Here is a 17,278-nt window from a genome sequence, read left to right as displayed (position 1 = left end):
ACCATGCAATCCCCCCTCCCCTACCGGCCTCCCAAAACACCTTTGTCTCAAGAGGTAATCAGGCTGTTGTTAATGAAGTAAGTGTTTACAATTCGAGACTTGCCACCGTTAAAGTCAAGCACTTTTGTTTTAGAGATAAGCGACATTAGCCATTTGCAGCACCAGGAGTTAATTGTGTTAAGATCAGATTGAAAGCATTGACGGTAGTAGTTGCAAGAAATTGTGTGATAAATTACAACATTATCTGCAAATAGACCTACATGGGAGGATATGCAACATGGAAGATAGACAGGACCAAGCAACCTGCCTGGGGAGACAACAAAGTGGCACGAGCAAAAGAAGTATATAGTTATTAGAAGTAAACTGCATTTGATAAGAATGAAAATCTTTCACTCAAGTGAGGACATTAGGGTGAAGTTTGAGACGTAGTCTGTGGTGTGCAATGCGATTGAATGCTTTAGCAAAATCGAGAAAAAGTACCGCAGTTTGTAAGCCTGCGTCAATGGATCAATGTAGATCGTGAACAAATCCTGAAAGTTGTGTTTCTCAAGTAACCCTTGTGAAAACCCCGGTGATATTCGAATGTGATATTGTGATTTTATAAATAATTAGCGACCTGGGAGTGGATGAAATGTTTCCCGACCTTGCATATGGTGCTTGTTAGGGAAATTTAATGGTAAAGTACCGTCTCCTGATTTAAAGATTGGTGCTACCTCGACTATCTTCCAAACATTGAGAATAGTGCCTGTCATGAGAGACTGCGAAAAAAGCGCTGTCGGAATTCTACAGACTGCGGGATGTACTTTTCGGTATAGTATGATTAATACCTGTATGATCTGAAGTAGACCAGTTTGTATTGCAAGTTCAAAACCATATCAAAAGATCCTTAATGTTTGCTTGGCTTGATTACATACGAATACTTGCTTCAAAGTCAGCTCAATTTCTCTTCTTGCCCTTTAATCATCGGCCCCAGATTCTCTTCAATATCTCTGCTAAGCAATGACACTCTCCAAACGCACAGCACTGCTTCATGAAAATGTTTCAAATAATCAGAGGCCACAGCACTGCTAACAGGTATACATCATGGCAGGTTCCACAACATGCAATAACTAACCTGAAAGTACATAATCGGTGGGTGCACCGATATGGCACCAGTGCCTGGACCGATGTGTCGAGCAAATGCGCTGACTTCTGAACGGGTGGTCCAAGCGGACAGATATTGGATGAATGACCATTCCTAGCGGCAAAGCATACGGAGCACGAACAAAAGGCCAGGCAGTACTTGGGTACAGCAGGTGCAGTGTCGGTTGGCCAAGGGAGGCCCTGGCCAAGCCTTTGAAACTGGACTGGAAGGCAGCTGACCCAGGACAGCCAGCAGCAGCACCTGCAGGTGCATAATCTGTGAGTGTGCTGACACTTGTTGAAATACAAGAAGAGCACACACAAAGCACGAATGCTTACATCAAGTAGATTTTTATTCATTTAAAGACAGTAACCTCCAAGGCACTAATAAGAACATTCCCAAAACACCCCAAGTGAAATTTAGGTCACAGTAAGAATGTATTTATTAGACCCGCAGGTACTGTGAGTGCGGTATGCATGATATATGCAAAGCTCACTGCTGAGCTAATTTGCATGGAACGCATGCTAGCAGCTCATTCCTTGCTTTCAATCGGAACTGGTGTGTGATTGAGGCTCCTCTATTTCAATGTCTGACTTGTATCTGCACGTTCAATTCTCCAATGTAAATCGAGTTGAGTGAGTGCCACCAGCTTTCTTGTTAGTCTCTGTATGGCCTGCGCTTTTGCGAAAATGAGAACTTGCGAATTCGCTCAATTTTCTGCACTAATTTAAACAATACATATGCCTCTGATATCATGCCCCAGACTTCCCGAGAGCCACTCTGACGGAATCGGCAGGCGCCTTGTAGGCGTTGTGAAATCTCCCCCACTACCCCGAGACTATGCTAACTCCCTGCGAGGCCACATGCGCGCATTTCACCTTCAAATTGCACGTATGTGAATTTTTCGCTGCCCGAAGACCGCGAGGCGTACGGTCGCCGGTCTCGCGAGCGCAATAGCTGCGAAGCGCACTGCACGGAATTCGTGTAGGGGGGGGGGGATTTCACAGCACCTACGAGACGCCAGCCAAGGAATCAAGTGTACGCTTTTTCACCTGCACTTCCAGGGAACCTCCTGTGCATGTTATTTCTTGGTATACCGCGGGTATTCACGAGGGAGGACTAATCACAGCGTTGTGCCACTCACGCGAAATTGCGACTGCGATCTGCAACCGCAAAGGCACTGTTTGAGAGACACATAAACAAACGCCCCGGTGTTAAAGAGCCTTGCGTGATGTGAAATTATTAGCAGCCGTGTACCACAGCGCGAGCATCGTAGCCAAGGTCTAGCTTCAGCGTAAATTGATGCTGACTTCTGCGGAAACGGTGGACTGGGCGCCACACAAGTATACTAACTCACGTAGGCTCTCAGAGCAAACGAGATGGGGGTCTAGCGAATTACTGACCCATAAACACCAGAACTCGTTCCAACCAAATACAGAATCACAAAAAATGCGTACTTACCCGAGCAAAAACGATGTTTCCAACGTACAATTCTACAATTCTTCATCTCGCGGACACACGAACACGCTTTGTTCTGATGCAATGTCATCCACTTTTTACCCGCAGTATTTTATCCGGCGATGATCGTTCTTCCGGGGTCCCCATGTTCAACACACGCGTAGGTTGGAAGGGTAGACATCACCCATAAAGCTTTTATAACTATGATTTAAGCATGAAATAGATAAAACTAATCAAATGACGCCAGCTACCACTCGGCACAAAACGCCATGAAAAAACACACAAAAAGTGAGAGATAGTTGCCAGACTTCAAATGCAGCACCTCTATGTTTGACGAAAATTGTGTTAGTACTGTAATGTTGGTAATTATCCTTCTGCTTTCAAAGTCTGAAATGTGTTTATAACTTAAAATTAAGGTGTTTAAACACAAAAATTGAATACACATAAAGTAACTGACATATATACTGATATTGAAAAGAGGTTTTCACGTTTGTTTTGGTTAGTTTTCACGGCGGGCTTCTCAAGAGAGAAGGCGCGAGGAAACGAGCTACTTTGGGTTTAGGAAGAGGGCGGTAAATGTCGGCGTGATAGAAAGCAAGGAACAGGCGCTCACCCTGGTCGTAAAAAAAGAGCTAATAAAACCCTCACCTAAAAAAAACACGTTCGACGAGGAATCGAACCATTGACCTACAAAACAGTAAACGGACGCGTTAACACTCAGCTATGTTGGCGGGCGGTTTCTTTTTTTTGTTCTGGATAAACAAAAAACTTTATTTACAGAGATATATACAGGATCACATCAGATGATTGCAGGGTATTCGTCGTACACAATAGCAGCTCTACGCATGCAGAAAAATAGGCGCTTACTGCCTTTACGCTAGCATGGCGTAAGTAAGTTGTCAACAAATATTGTCGCTTGTGTTTAGTTTATGCTGCATTTTTGAAATTCTGGTTGTCCTAACGCTTGTTTCTCACGCACCGGTCTTGCAGACGCGGCCGCATTGCTTGCGCATCAAGCGATTGAGCCAAAGCTCCCTTATTTGACTCAAGAAAAGCTATTGCAGTCAACCCGACCTTTCCTGCGCAAGCCACGGTAGCGACGAAATAAATGGAATGTGCGTTAGAATTATGGCGTTGATAACGCTTGTTTGTACGGCACCGTCTTGCAGACAAGCAACGTCGCGCTTATACTACAAGCGATGTCACTCCTGGCATGTCAGGCGCATCAAACCCGTCGTGTAAAACGACTGCTAACAGTGCGAAAACCTCTGAGTTTGTAACAAGTGGGGATTATTAGAAAGCGACCGAAGCATGCGGTGGCGGCGACGTAATAGGTACAGCAAACAGGTAGGCAGAACGGCAGCGACGAGCGAAAATGATTTTACACGACCGCCCCCGTCGGCCTGGGCAAAAAAGGAAGATAGAACCCCTGCATACACGCCCTCGAAGAAAGCTGTACAGCCGATTCAGTTTGTTGTGGACGAAGAGCAACCGATCGGCTGCAGCCACAAACGATTGTGCTTGCCTGTGGTATGAACCAAAGCATATCTGCACATCGTTATGTTATCGTCCGTCTGACTGTTACTTATTGAAGGGAAAATCCAGAACACAAATGTTGACGTCTAGTGTCTATGCCCGACATAGACGCTGCTGTTTAGGCCTTAAAAACCACCTTCAGGGCGTCTGTCGGTTCTGTCTGATGGCGCGCTCGCGCCTCTGATTACGAACAAGGCGTCTGTTGGCGTTCACTGATCGTGTTGGCGAGCCGGTAAACGCCATCACGGTTAAACTCCCTGTTGGAAGACTACGCTGTTGGGACGATAGAGTGCCGACAGAGCTTCTTATTGTCCCCACAAACGCCATCAAGGTTAAACTCCCTGTTGGAAGACTAGGCTATTGGAACGATAGAGTGCCGACAGAACTTCGTATTGGCCCCACAGGCGCGCTGAGAGCCCAACAAGAAAGTCTTGTTGGACTTTTTGCCCGAGGCATACTAATACGGGAACAAATTCTTAGGTAAATTCGATTTCGTTGAGGACACCAATGCCTCACGTAAAAGTTTTATTTATAGGACTACAAGAGGCATTTTCTAGCCTTCCCTTCCCGTGCACCCAGACATCGAAACGAACCTTGTGATACACTCGAAGAAGTAGATTAGTGCAGAGTGGAATTTAAACATTCAGCACGTTTTGTTAAAATACGAACAGAAATTTTAGAGCATTTCCCCTGGTCTATGTGGAGAGTTCATATTTAAACCTCTCAACGGGAGGTGAAATAGTGCAATGTGTGGTTTAAACATTCAGCCTGTTTTTGTGCAATTTTGCATGCTTGTATTCACACACCATTCTTTTAGGCACCCTAATGATAGGGTGCCGTGATAACACCCCAATCGAGAAGAAATACTTTTTAGCACCCCTTTAACGGTCGTAGCACCCTTTGAAACTGTTGATTACACCCCTGAATTTTGGCACCCTCGATGTGGGGTGCCCGAGCAATATTTGGGCGCTTGAAAGGTGCAAAAAGGGTGCAAAATGTTCAGTACACCCTTCTAGCACCTTAAAGGGTGCACAAATGTTAAGATTTACACCCCTTAATTTGTTGCACCCTCATGATTGGGTGCCGGAGCAATGTTTTGGTCCCTAAAAGGTGCAAAAAGGGTGCAAAATGTTGAGTGCACCCTTCTAGCACCTTAAAGGGTGTTAAAAAGTTTAGTGTGTAACAATGGGACGCAAGCTGATGCCATTTTATTGGCTTTGCAAAAGCGTTTGAGGAAGTCACACACAAAAAATTACGTTTTAAATTAGAGAAAACGCTTAGAAATCCGCGATTAATAAAAGGGATAAAGACTATTTCGTCAACCGTGAACAAGTTCTCATTCAGGCATTACGGAACCAGGGTGTAGGCGAGCATTATGTAAAAATACCAGAGGATATTAACAGTGAGTCCACAGCTACCATCATCCTCCATAAGGACAGAAGTAAAATACCTATAAGGAAGGGCGTCAGGCAAGGAGACACGATCGGTCCGATGTTATCCACAGCATGTTTAAAGAAGTATTCAGAACATTGGATTGAGAACAGCTGGCAGTACGTCTTAATGGAGAATACCTCAGTAACCTCAGATTTGCTGATGACGTCGCCTTGTTAAGTAACTCGGGGGAGGAATTTCAAAGCATATGAGCCTAAACATTAATATGCAGAAACCTAAGTATTGATCAATAACCTCGGGACCGCACATCGGTTTGAGATAGGTTCCGAGGCCGTGGAAGTGGTAAGCGAATATATCTACTTAGGCCAAGTTGTGACCCAGGATCCCAACCATGAGGCAGAGTGCATTCGGCAGACATTCTCAGATAATGAATGGCAGCCTGGCATTGTCCCTGAAGAAGAAAGTGTACGACAGCTGCATCTTACCAGAACCTACAGGGCAGAAACTCCGAGGCTCACAAAGAGGCTTCAACTTAAATTGAGGTCGACTCAGCGCGCAATGGAAGGGAAGATGATAGGTGTAACATTAAGGGACAAAAAGAGAGCGGAGTGGGTCTGGAAACAAACGCGTGTTAAGGACATATTAGGTGAAAATAAGAAGAAGAAATGGGCGTGGGCAGGGCATCTAATGCGAAGGAAGATAATCGTTGGTCATTAAGGGTAACAGAGTGGATCCCCAGAAAAGGCAAGCGTGAAAGGTGGCGGCCGAAAGTTAGATGGGCAGATGAGATCAAGAAGTTTGCAGGGATAAATTGGTCGCATTTAGCGCCGGACCAGGGTAATTGGAGATTAATGGGAGAGGCCTTTGCCCTGCAGTGGGCGTAGATAGGCTGGTGGTGATGGTTATGATGAAAGAATTTGTTCTTTTTAACTAATACTGTTCGGACGAGGCAGCCGTTAACTGTGGCGCTCCACAGGGTACTGTTCGGGGACCCCTTTTTTCTCGTTTTTATCAGTGGTAATGTGAATGAAGTTCCTGTAAAAATTAAGTTGTGCGCTGATGACTGTGTCACATATTCTGAGACATCCAGTGTCACTGATCAAAATGTTTTAAACAGTGCTTTTGAGAAAATTGTTGATTGGTATGATTTATGGCAGATGTCGATTAAGCTCGCTAAACCAGTATTTATGCGAATACCCCGCAAGAAAAACCCTTACTATTTAGTTTTCCACCGCAAGCTTCACCCTTTCGTAGGTAACTTACATAAAGCAACTTGGCCTTTGGATTACAAATGACCTTAACTGGACTGAACACATTTACTCCGTAATTAGAAATGCTAACCGAAAGCTAGTTTTTCTTGGAAAAGCTTTAGAGCCTTCTAATTCCGCGATGAGGACTCTAGCCTAAAAAATATTATTCCCGCAGTGTTAGAATATGTGTTTCGGACCCCTTCATTAAAGCTAACATAACAAAATCGGAAAACGTGCATAGAAAGGCAGTTCGCTATATTTTAAACAGCATTAGGCGCAACTCTACAACTGAACTCTTAGAATGTGCCAAAGAAACTTTAATTGCCCCAAGACATCGTTTATTAAGAATAAATATCTTCACCAAATAATTAAAGTGCATTACAAGCTTGGCGTTTCCGATATCATTTTAGTTTCATCTGGGTACGCTAGCCCCGAAAGGCATCAACTAACAATAACCCGTTCTGGTTTGCGAAATAACTGCTTCAAATATGCCTTTTTCCCGCATACCGTAACTAAGTGGAATCAACTATCAACCAAGCCTGAGAGCCGTTTTATTGTTATTTGCAGCACATTTGACCTGATTATTCATATTTTGCTGTTGTTTTTGTTTTGGTTTGTTTTGATGTGTATATTCTTGAGCGCAAACATTGTGGAAAAGTTGTGTCTGTAACCACCCTGCTAAAATCTCTGTAATAGGGATTGCAGTATCAATAAATAAATAAAAGACACAAATCGGCGCCACGGACACGAGGACGAAGGAAGGCATTTTCAGACTGGAGCGTGGAGGAGAGACTGTGAAGGGCATGAGCTCGAGAATGCTGACTCGGTTTAGCAGTGGTTCTTATCATCCCGAGAAGCTTGAGCACCTGCTCTGCTACTGCCGCCAGCACGACGCCCCGAGAGCAGAGCTTTGGGCCGCACTCCGCAGTCTCGAGCTGCCAAGCCACACCCTGAGGGATCTGCTTTTCCTGACGGGCCCCAACTCCATCCGGCGGGAAGCCTTCCGTCTTGTCCTGGTCTTCCTCGAGGAGACCGACCTCATCAAACGGCTGTAGCGCAATGCCTGCCGGCTGGCCTTACGCACTTCTTATCTTTCTTTCTCTCCCTCTTTCTCTGTGCCCATTTGTTTTCACCTGTCCCCTTTAATTTTCCTTCTTTCCTTCCCCCGGACTGGGTTTTATGCTCACAAATGAATTCAAATGAACTCACAAAGGAATTCAAAATATCCCCAGTCCACTTCTTTTCTACCTTCTATTTCAATAAATCACTCACCAATACGAGCGTTTGCAAGCAAAGATTTCTAGCTCTACCAAGCAACGGCTTCGTCGGGGCGTGCGCGACAAGAAACTGCCAACGCGGCTGACGAAGGGAAGGGCGCTTTTCACTCACCTATCACAGTGTAGATGGCGCGGCGAATTGGCGCTATTACTCGGCATTCCCCGTGCGCTCTCCGGCGGGGCCGTCGGCGGGACCTTTCCATCGGCTTTGTCGTCTGCTTTAGCAATGGTTGTTTTGGGCCTGTTTTCGCGCAGCTTCGAGTTTATTGCGCGCTTCCTTCGCACGGCTTGATGATTTAATTGTTCGACAGTACCTCAAAGGTAACCCGGACACCAAAAAAAATAAATGGTCTTACGGCCCATATACGTTAGGGATTGCTTTGCGGGATGGGAAACCAAAATGTGGGATCACATACAGATACATGGCCGCTAGGGAAACGCAACCTTCTGCGCACTGCTTGCCACGACTGGAACTCCGTTTTCTAAATTGGTAAATACCGATTCGGTTTTGTTTTAACAGGCATTACAAAAAGCGAAATGAGCAACTGATTCTGACAAATAGTGATTACAAACGTTCCTTCAGCTTTCTCGAAATTTTCAAACTTACTAAACTAACTAGTTCAAATCGGTATAAATGGGAATCACTAAGCTCACTTATTACAAAGTTGTGACTTAGATCAATGAGACAGTAATTATAGCTTGCTGTGTTCTGGTCCAATACTCACTTGCATTGCAGGCTTGCGTACCATTGTGGACTTCGCTTTGATTACCTGCAGTACAGATTGAATTATTTTATATACACTTATGCACGAGATTTAATTTTGTCGATTTCCTGTTTCATTGAGAAACAAACAGGAATGTTTTAAACTATTTAAACCTCAGTTACTTATCTGAAAAGTACTGAAATAACTCTGAATTGCTTGATAAATGGGGCCATGGTTCAATTTGTAGAGAGTCTAAACATACAATTCTGCTTTTTATGACTGGCTTTTAAACAAAATATTTGGGACTGCAAAATGCTCGATGCTATCATTGGCCCTAATAAAACAAGGAAAAGAAACTCACGGACAACTGGGCACCATGCCCACCAAAATTGCTTGTTCAATGGATATTTCAACACGTGAAGGTATAAAACAGCGTATTCATAATCCAGAATATCGAATTATATTCAATAAACTCAACATGAATAACTATACATTTTGTAATACGAAATTGCACATAAAAGTCTGACAAAGATTTGTCATTATCAGAATAATGGGCTGTTGTCAAGATATCGCGATTTAACATACGAGCAATTATAGGCTCAAATATGTTTAACATACAAATTGCACTAGACAGGCTCAAGATATTCCATCTAAAAGACAATTTCGTGCTTTTTAGAGTGTTTGATTCTGTCACGTCTGAGCAAACTAGAAAAAAATCTCTCAAAACGTGAAGGGGCCATGAAGAGAAAATGTACGTTTCGTTCTTGTTTTTTTAATTCAAAAGATTTGGTGTCTTACGGTACCCTAAGCGCCTTTGCGACAGCAAAATACGCCGTGTTAAAAAATAAATTAAACAGAGTAACACCACACTTCTATTCTCGCGCCGTGTCGTATGTTTCGTGACATGAGTAACGTTGTATCTACGGCAGGTACCTAAAATCAAAGATAGTGCGTCGACCAGGGTTTCGACTATTCCACAGGGACCCCTTTTGTCCTTGTTAACCTTTGCGTTTGAAGATGGCGTACAAAAAGTGCTCAAACACCCCATTTCGCACATTACTTCTGACCGGATCTGTATATCAGGCATAGTTTTGTTTCTGTTGATATAAATACTTTATTAAAATATCAGTTGTGAGTCGACAAACACGGCCACGTATGTAACCGTGCCGATAATATCAGTAGGACAGCGTCGTGTCACAGAAGCCCTACACGCTTGATGGGTGTCAGGTAATGTCGGCCCGAAAACCACAGCACAGCCTTATTCCATGTTTACGTGTTTGCTCATAACTGTCAGTGTCTACTTCACCACTCTAACTGCTATAAAAGAATACGCACTAAATAGATGTTGAAAGCTCGTTTAGCAAGATTACAGGCCTTGCTTAATTTTCGTTGATTTGGCCGGCCTGAGCCAATCTCTAACGAGCTGCCCATAATACGCCATCAGTTAGTGCGGAAAGCAGCTGGTGAGGTGCGTGCTTATTCTCTATTTTTTATTATATGGCGTACTTCAGGGACGTTCACGTCAAAAAACGGTGTCAGTGTTATTTTAACGAGGCAATATTTCCAATGAACAAAACTTTCATTTTGTCTTCATGGCGCCTTTAATTCTGCTTATTGGCTTTAAAGGCGAAAGTCTGGCATTAGGTATTACTAATACATTGTTTTTGCATTTCTTTTATCGCTTTTATTTCTCCGTCTTTTGGCATGAATAACTTGAACAGGCTTCTTTTGTACGACAATATTAACGCGTCTCTTTCATTGCGTATAGTTTTTGGCCTTTCAACGCGAATTACTTCGCCAAGCTTACTGGCACACTCCACAGCTCCCCGACAGAGTTCTGCGTGGAACTGTTCTTCCCAAGTTCTATCACCTCCAGGTTTCCCGCGGCAGCACCATAGTACTTTTACGCTCCCGTTTCAGAGTTTTAGCAATTTCGCACAGCGACACGCTTTGTCGCACTTCCCCACTATTCTTTAGTTTGCCTATCTCTGTTGCGTGTTTATTTTGGGATTTGCGTTATATAAACGCCCTCGTTTGTTCACTGACTTTCCTCTATGAATAATTATTTCCCTGAGCCTGGCAGTAACTGTGATCTCCGCAAGGACGCGACTACCGCGTTTTGTACTACCCATAAAAATGCATTAGGCATTAAGGAACAGTTAGGCTTGTGCGGCGAAAAACTTGGAAATTGGGTACTCGCCCAGCGAAATTGCTAGCGCTAAAAATATCTTTAGAGCAATGGACAAAGTCAGTTGGGGACCAAGTGCTGAAAGAGATTACCGGGTGAGCAAATGCAGGCTGCCAAATGAACAAGGAGTGTCAGGAAATTGAAAAGCACACGCTCCAGCTTTGACAGCGGCTTGCGGAATTAAAAGCAGAGATGAAACAGGTTATTGAATCTGGTAGCGACATCGAAACGTTATTTCAAACGCAAGTGGCGGAATCGCACGCACTTGACTGTTTGTAGGTCTGCTAAGCCCAAGCTGATTAATGACCATAGAATAAATCTGTCACATCCAGCTGTCTCCGGAGCAGAGCTATGCGCCAGAGTCTCGAGATTGCAGACAGGATATCGTACGGTGCTTCGGGGCTTTGGAGCTCGTCATAGGCAGTCAACGCTACAGCCTAAATACGAAGAATTCCTTATGGATCGTAAAAATATAATTACTTTTACACATCATGCAAAAATTCCGCATTTATTTGTGGAGGCTCTTTTATTTCGGGGCTTTATTTGTTTAACCACGAACATTGTTTTTACCCAAGACAATTTAGACGACTTGCAACAGCAAACCTCAGCACAAAGCCTGTTGTTACCTAACAACAAGCAACCGATTTAAGAGCCTTGAAAACAGGAAATTCTAGCAGAGACAACACCCCTGAACATTCCTTTCTGTCTACGTAATCTCCAATACCCGCATCATCAACGCTCAGCCTCCACAACCGAAGAACATCAATCTAGTTAGCCGTATAAGTAATGAACACCTCGTGAGCTCCATCGCATTGAGCCTGGCTTAAGTGGTAGGCGCGAATTCTGGCAATTTTAGCGCTGGTGATGGGAATCGACATTACCGGAAGTAAAGGAAGTCGGCGGTGCAGCCCTTTAAGCGATAATAAATTTTTTACCCGGCTATTGCAGGGCCCACAGCCATCAATCCAAACTTTTTAGACCAAGCTGTTAATTCTACTCGGATTGAATAGTATCGGCCTCTATCGGTCGTCTGAGTCGTTTTAAAGCCCTTACATTTAAACAATTCCTTTTTAATGTTATCAAATAGGGAATTTTTAAGTTCTTTTTCATATCAAGAAATTGAGTGCCTTCTATATGCTTTTCGGTTTTGGCAATGAATGCTTTGGAATTGTAACTCATCATCTGAAGTTTATTTGACCCACTTACCGGCTGAACAAGTCCCTGTATAATTTGCGTCTTCATCGTGATGACCTGTAACAGAGATTGCTGTACATCATAAGCATTTATGCACAACGTTTTTAACGCAAGCTTTGCTTTTATCTAAAACAATCCTCAATCTTTCCAGACACCTTCGCAAAGTAGTTATATGCTCGGAGGTTAATCGCTCAACTTCGTGGGTTTTCGCAAATGGAGCCAATGGTAGAAGAGAGGAAAAACCAAAGTTTACAGAAACGCTATACCTGGCAACATTACTAAGCAAATCGATGTTGATTAGTGATGTCGTATTCCTTTAGGCCATAATTTGCTGTGCAAAGGAGGGAAAACAAGGGATAAATAGACTGCCTACAAATACAGAGAGCAAAACACTGTACTGCCGGTCTACAATGTAGACACACTACGATAAAGAAGACCCTTACTATGAATTAGGGCCCGAATATAAATAAATGTCAGAATATGGTTGTGTATCGTCATCGGCTGTTTTTAACGCCTGTGGCTGCAATACCCAAACACTATCACAAAGGCTAAGGTGGTAAATGTGGGGAGTGCTCCGTCATGATATAATTAAACAAGGGCACGACGAAGCAGCCCTCGCGGCTTCGTAGAAAGAACTGTCCCATCCATCCATCGAGCCCGTGCTACCTCTCCTGGACCTCCTGCCGGCTTATGGGCCCCAGCTCCATTGCGTCGGCCATCTTCTTCTGTTACCACACCGGGCGTCCGTGCTCTGCACCGGCCACCTAGTCATCGAGCAATCCACGCGGGTGCCACCACGTCCTCGAGTGTGCTAGCCGTCGGGGAAACCTGGCTGTGGTGCAGTGCCTCTGCTGTGTTTTGGGAGTCGCCTACGCTTGCTGCGCACGGCTACTTGCCGTACTTGCTGATATCCAAGCCGGTGCTCCTGCTGGACCTTGCGCTGCACCCGTGCTCACGCGACGGTTTACCTACTTTTACGGCCAATGTAGGTCATGCTCAGCCCTTCTGCGAAGAGCTGAACATCACCCGCGACCGGGATAATACGTACCATGCCAAAAGAGCCTCTAATTGGGAGCCGATTTCATTCCTTTTCTTCAGCTGTCGTGACCCTACCAGGAGTGTTATTTGCACTCGAGGATTTTATAAGACTGTTTTTCACGCTATCTTTCTCATTTTATCGTTATGTCATTTTCAATACTCCTTGCTTCGTTTATTTTTTTCCCGCATGTGTCCTGTTATTCCTGCGGTTAACATTATGCCTTTATTTTTAGCTTCCATATCATGTCCGCTTCTCCTCTGATGTACATACCGAATCGTTCAACCCGATTTGTTAATACCACGAGCCATTCGTTTTCATGTAGCCAATGGCAACGGATGTGTGTTCGAAGGATAAAAGCTTGTTTAGGCTAACTCGTTCCTAGGAACAAATATGAAGGAAACACAAACGTCGTGAAGCATTCAGCACAGTTATGTGCAGAAATCAGCATCGAAGGATGAAATTAAGCGGGGTCTGCTCTGCATGCATTTATCTTGAGTGCTATTGCTTCAAAAAACATTGATTTAGAAGAAAAAAGTACCAACAAAGCGGAACAGCCTAGTATAATAACTGCAAAACAAAACCTTTTCTATATCAAGCAAGAGCTCGTTGTACACTAGAAACGAAAAAACGCGTGGTTTGCTTAAAACAGAACATGATAGCTTGGCGTGGCCAGGTGATGGTAGCAAAACATCAGTAAGCAAATCAAAAGCCATTTTCGGTGGCATTTCCAGCCCCCCAAGGTTGCATGAGCGCATTCTACAACAGTTGTTCCAACAATACAAAGGTTTTCATCTCACCTAGTAAAGCTGAAGGCGAATCACACAAAAAATGTCGAGCAGCTGCGTCGTCGCGATGCTTCGTTGGCCCCGCAGTAAACAGCCTAATAAACAAATTACCCAACACGTCTTTGATGATCTGACAACCGTCGCAGAAGCACTCGCTGAGGCCGCTGTGTTGGATTGTGGTCCCAACTCGCGCTATATTCCCTAGGTTATAATGCTGGTCTCGGCTTCAGAGGTTGCAGGACCACTGGTGTCGACGAGCTGGTGGTCCTGTGGATGATACTCAGCAATCTAGCAGGACTCATCCGCACGTTGTGGACAGCGCTTAGGTCATTCTTTTTCTACGAGCAGCGGCACGCCTTCGAGCATAGTACTCGGCTGCCTTGATTAGATAAGCTCGAATGGAGTCATCTTGAATTTCTAGGTAGCTGTATCGAACGCACACGACAAGCAACAGAGAATTTCGTACAGAGTCTATAGTTCAACGTTCAACATCGATGCAGCGTATCGCGATTTTTTTCAGGAGTTTTATTAGGCGGTTCATTTGGGGGTGGGTCGCAATGGTACTCGTTTACCTCTGTTGCTGCAGAGTAAGACTCTCTGTATGAGCTCTGCAATGAGGACTGTTCCGCGGTACGTGAATTGGTGTATAGGTGCTCCATCTCGAAGAGCAACCTAGTGGGCAAAGGATTTTACTACTTTTTGGGCAGTTTTCTCATGAAGAAGGGCGGTATTTATGTCTCGAGTATGTATACTCTAGGCGTGCGACGGTGCATTTGCTCTTGGGAATCGTGACGCTTATAACGGGCCTATAGAAGTCGAATTTCATTCCGCTGGAACGCCCTTGATTGTACGCCGACTGGCTGTAGAAGGGTGCTGGGCCTCGTCTCCGGCGGCTTCCGTCGCCCGCAATTACGGCAGCTTATGATTTAAAGGGTGATAGGGTGTGTAAAGCGCGGAAATAGTATTTCACTTTGTGTTTTTCATGTCCACAAACGGCTCTGAGATTCACCGAAGGTGGGTCTGGTAGCGTGCTTCGAATAATTTTTCCATTAAGGTCGCGGTTGTGCTGACAGGATCATTCTTTTTGGTCTTGCGCTGAAGCATTTAATATGAGGACGTAGTTTTCGAGGAAGAATGCAAACAATTTCCGCTGAAAACCCATCGTCACGGCGATGTCCGTTATTCAATGTGGCAATCGTGACCCGCAACTTAAGGCAGTGACTAATTGCGCACCACATATCTCGGCAGCCAGTTGACTCTTACTCGGTCACTCCGCCACTCACACGTCTTCACCAAGCACAACATCTTACACAGAGTTCTTCTGTGATGAGTCAGCGTTAAGTCTGGAGGAGCATTGGAGGAGCAAAGGCGGGATTAGTATTCGTTATTTGATAACGGTGAATGCTCAATTTTGGGCTTCTTACAAGCGTAAAGAAATTTGATGCGCCAAGAGCCACGGGTTTGGCAAAGTGTCGGAGTTTTTCCAAAGGTTGGAAGGATTGCGTTCTTTTGTCCTAGAGCAACCTTACAAACAGAAGCGGCTGCGTCCAGTTTTGCTGCATGGTCTAGGCCATTGCCCACCCACGACGTTAGCGTTTCTGCTTCGGCGCTGCGATCCAGACGAATACAGCGAAGGCGAACAGGTAAAACGCATTACGCCTGCGTGGTGTGGGACAGCAATTTCTTGATTTTGTTTACCCGCTTCCCGGGCAACGGCGGGATGCGTCTATGAGAAAACTTTGCTGAACAGACCACTTGTGCTTCCATTGATTGATTTTAGAGTTTAAAGCGCCGACACAACGCCGGTGATGAGACGCGCCGTAGTGGAGGGCTGCGGAAGAATTTTGACCACCTGGTGATCTTTAACGTGCGCCGAAATCGCGTACCCCTGGGTGTCAGTGATTTTCGCTCCCATCAGAAAAGCGGCCGCCGGGGCTGGGAATCGAACCCGCGTCTTCGTGCTCAGCGCTGCTTAGCCCCTGAGCCACCACGGCGGGTCACTTGTAGTTCAATCGATAATATATGTTCCGGAGCGGAATGGCGAGTTGGGCTACTTGGTGAAATTTTTTTTCGAATCCTTCAGAAAGTGCAACACTGAAAAAACGCAAGACGAAGAAAGGGAACACAGGACAAGCGCTATAATGTATGTTGCCGGCTTCTCCACAGTTGCAACACAGTGAACGACGATCGGGAGTTAGCCAAACGTCGGTCTTCTTGGGTGTTTGGGTGTGCGTTGTAAAACTGTGGACTTTGGGGCAGGCGAAAATGAACGGTGTATTTTCTTGACAAATTAAACTACCCTGCAACACCTTTGTCATCTTTTTTCAACATCCTAAATGCTTGGAGAACGTAGTCAAGCAACACCTCCAGTACTTAGATAAGGGGGTCGCAAAGTATCTTAGCCAAACAATTATACTCTAGGCCCATCAGATAACTTCGAAACCTCCTCAAAATATTTTTTCTCGTTTTCCCCGTCTTGTCGTTCCTCTACCGCTGGAATTTCATGATCTCAATGGTGTAGAAGCTATTGGCCTGCTTTCATTCAGTTGAAATAATAAACGCCTTCTATAGCCACTTAAAAAGAAAGCCATAAAAGCAAAGTAGAAACGGAAGGCATTACTGCTGCAACGAGCCCATCACGCAGTCATGGTCCGTGATCACAATAACTACATCTCTCGCAGTGCTTGCAGACGCCAAGAAAAAAGTGAAAGCGTTTATCCGAAGTGTTGCAGAGTCCCTTTAATTGGTGAGGGGAGGACGACGAACCGACTCCCAGTAAAATATAGCATGCACCTAACGGAATGCTTCCGGTAATGTGAAAGTATTTAGTCCATGTCGAGTTTTCTCCCATATCCCCAAACGTAGCGCTCTGAATTGAGATTTAACCGCTGTTGGAAAGCGTTTTTAGTTTCTCGCTAACTGTGGGGCAGATGGTTCGCGGTATAGCGTTTGTTTCCATAATTACTCGAAAACCTGTCACTCGCACTGGTACCGAGCTACAAAGGAGAACACTCTGTATTCTTCATTATAGCTACTTCGAACAGAAATTCACCTGCAGTTTTTTTTAGTCTAGCTGCGAATGAGGACAGCGAAAAGTTCTAGTCGGGCTGCCTTCGCAAAAACCGATTAATACTTTTCAGTTATGGAGTTCGCACCATAACGGCTGCTTCATCTCACCGAAGAACCTTTCCGGTTTTGCATGCCAATCGGCAGCGGCAGCTAGGCCCTTTTCTTGCACACTACCCTACAAAATGTATCTAGCAATTTTGAGCGGAATGGAATCTAGGTTCCCAGGGAGCTCTCCTGGTCCTAATATCAAATGCGAGAAGACT

The 17,278-nt window shown here is 44.7% G+C and overlaps 1 long non-coding RNA gene across 3 annotated transcripts in view; it reads right to left on the bottom strand.

Annotated features, from left to right (window-relative positions):
* Window positions 1–17,278, bottom strand: part of LOC144165107 (uncharacterized) — a 102,998-nt gene that overhangs the window by 24,476 nt on the left and 61,244 nt on the right. For all 3 annotated transcript variants that reach the window (XR_013321364.1, XR_013321362.1, XR_013321363.1), the window contains 2 exons: window positions 12,135–12,179; window positions 8,762–8,806 (listed from right to left, as the gene is read on the bottom strand). This is a non-coding gene — a long non-coding RNA (uncharacterized LOC144165107). The remainder of the gene's footprint in view (window positions 1–8,761; window positions 8,807–12,134; window positions 12,180–17,278) is intronic.

The sequence above is a fragment of the Haemaphysalis longicornis genome, unplaced genomic scaffold (genome assembly GCF_048455015.1).
Source record: "Haemaphysalis longicornis isolate Haplotype H1 unplaced genomic scaffold, Haemaphysalis longicornis Haplotype H1 scaffold_14, whole genome shotgun sequence".
Taxonomy (NCBI): Eukaryota; Metazoa; Arthropoda; class Arachnida; order Ixodida; family Ixodidae; genus Haemaphysalis; species Haemaphysalis longicornis.
Note: the sequence above shows the minus strand (reverse complement) of the source record. Positions and strands in the feature narration are given on the sequence as shown.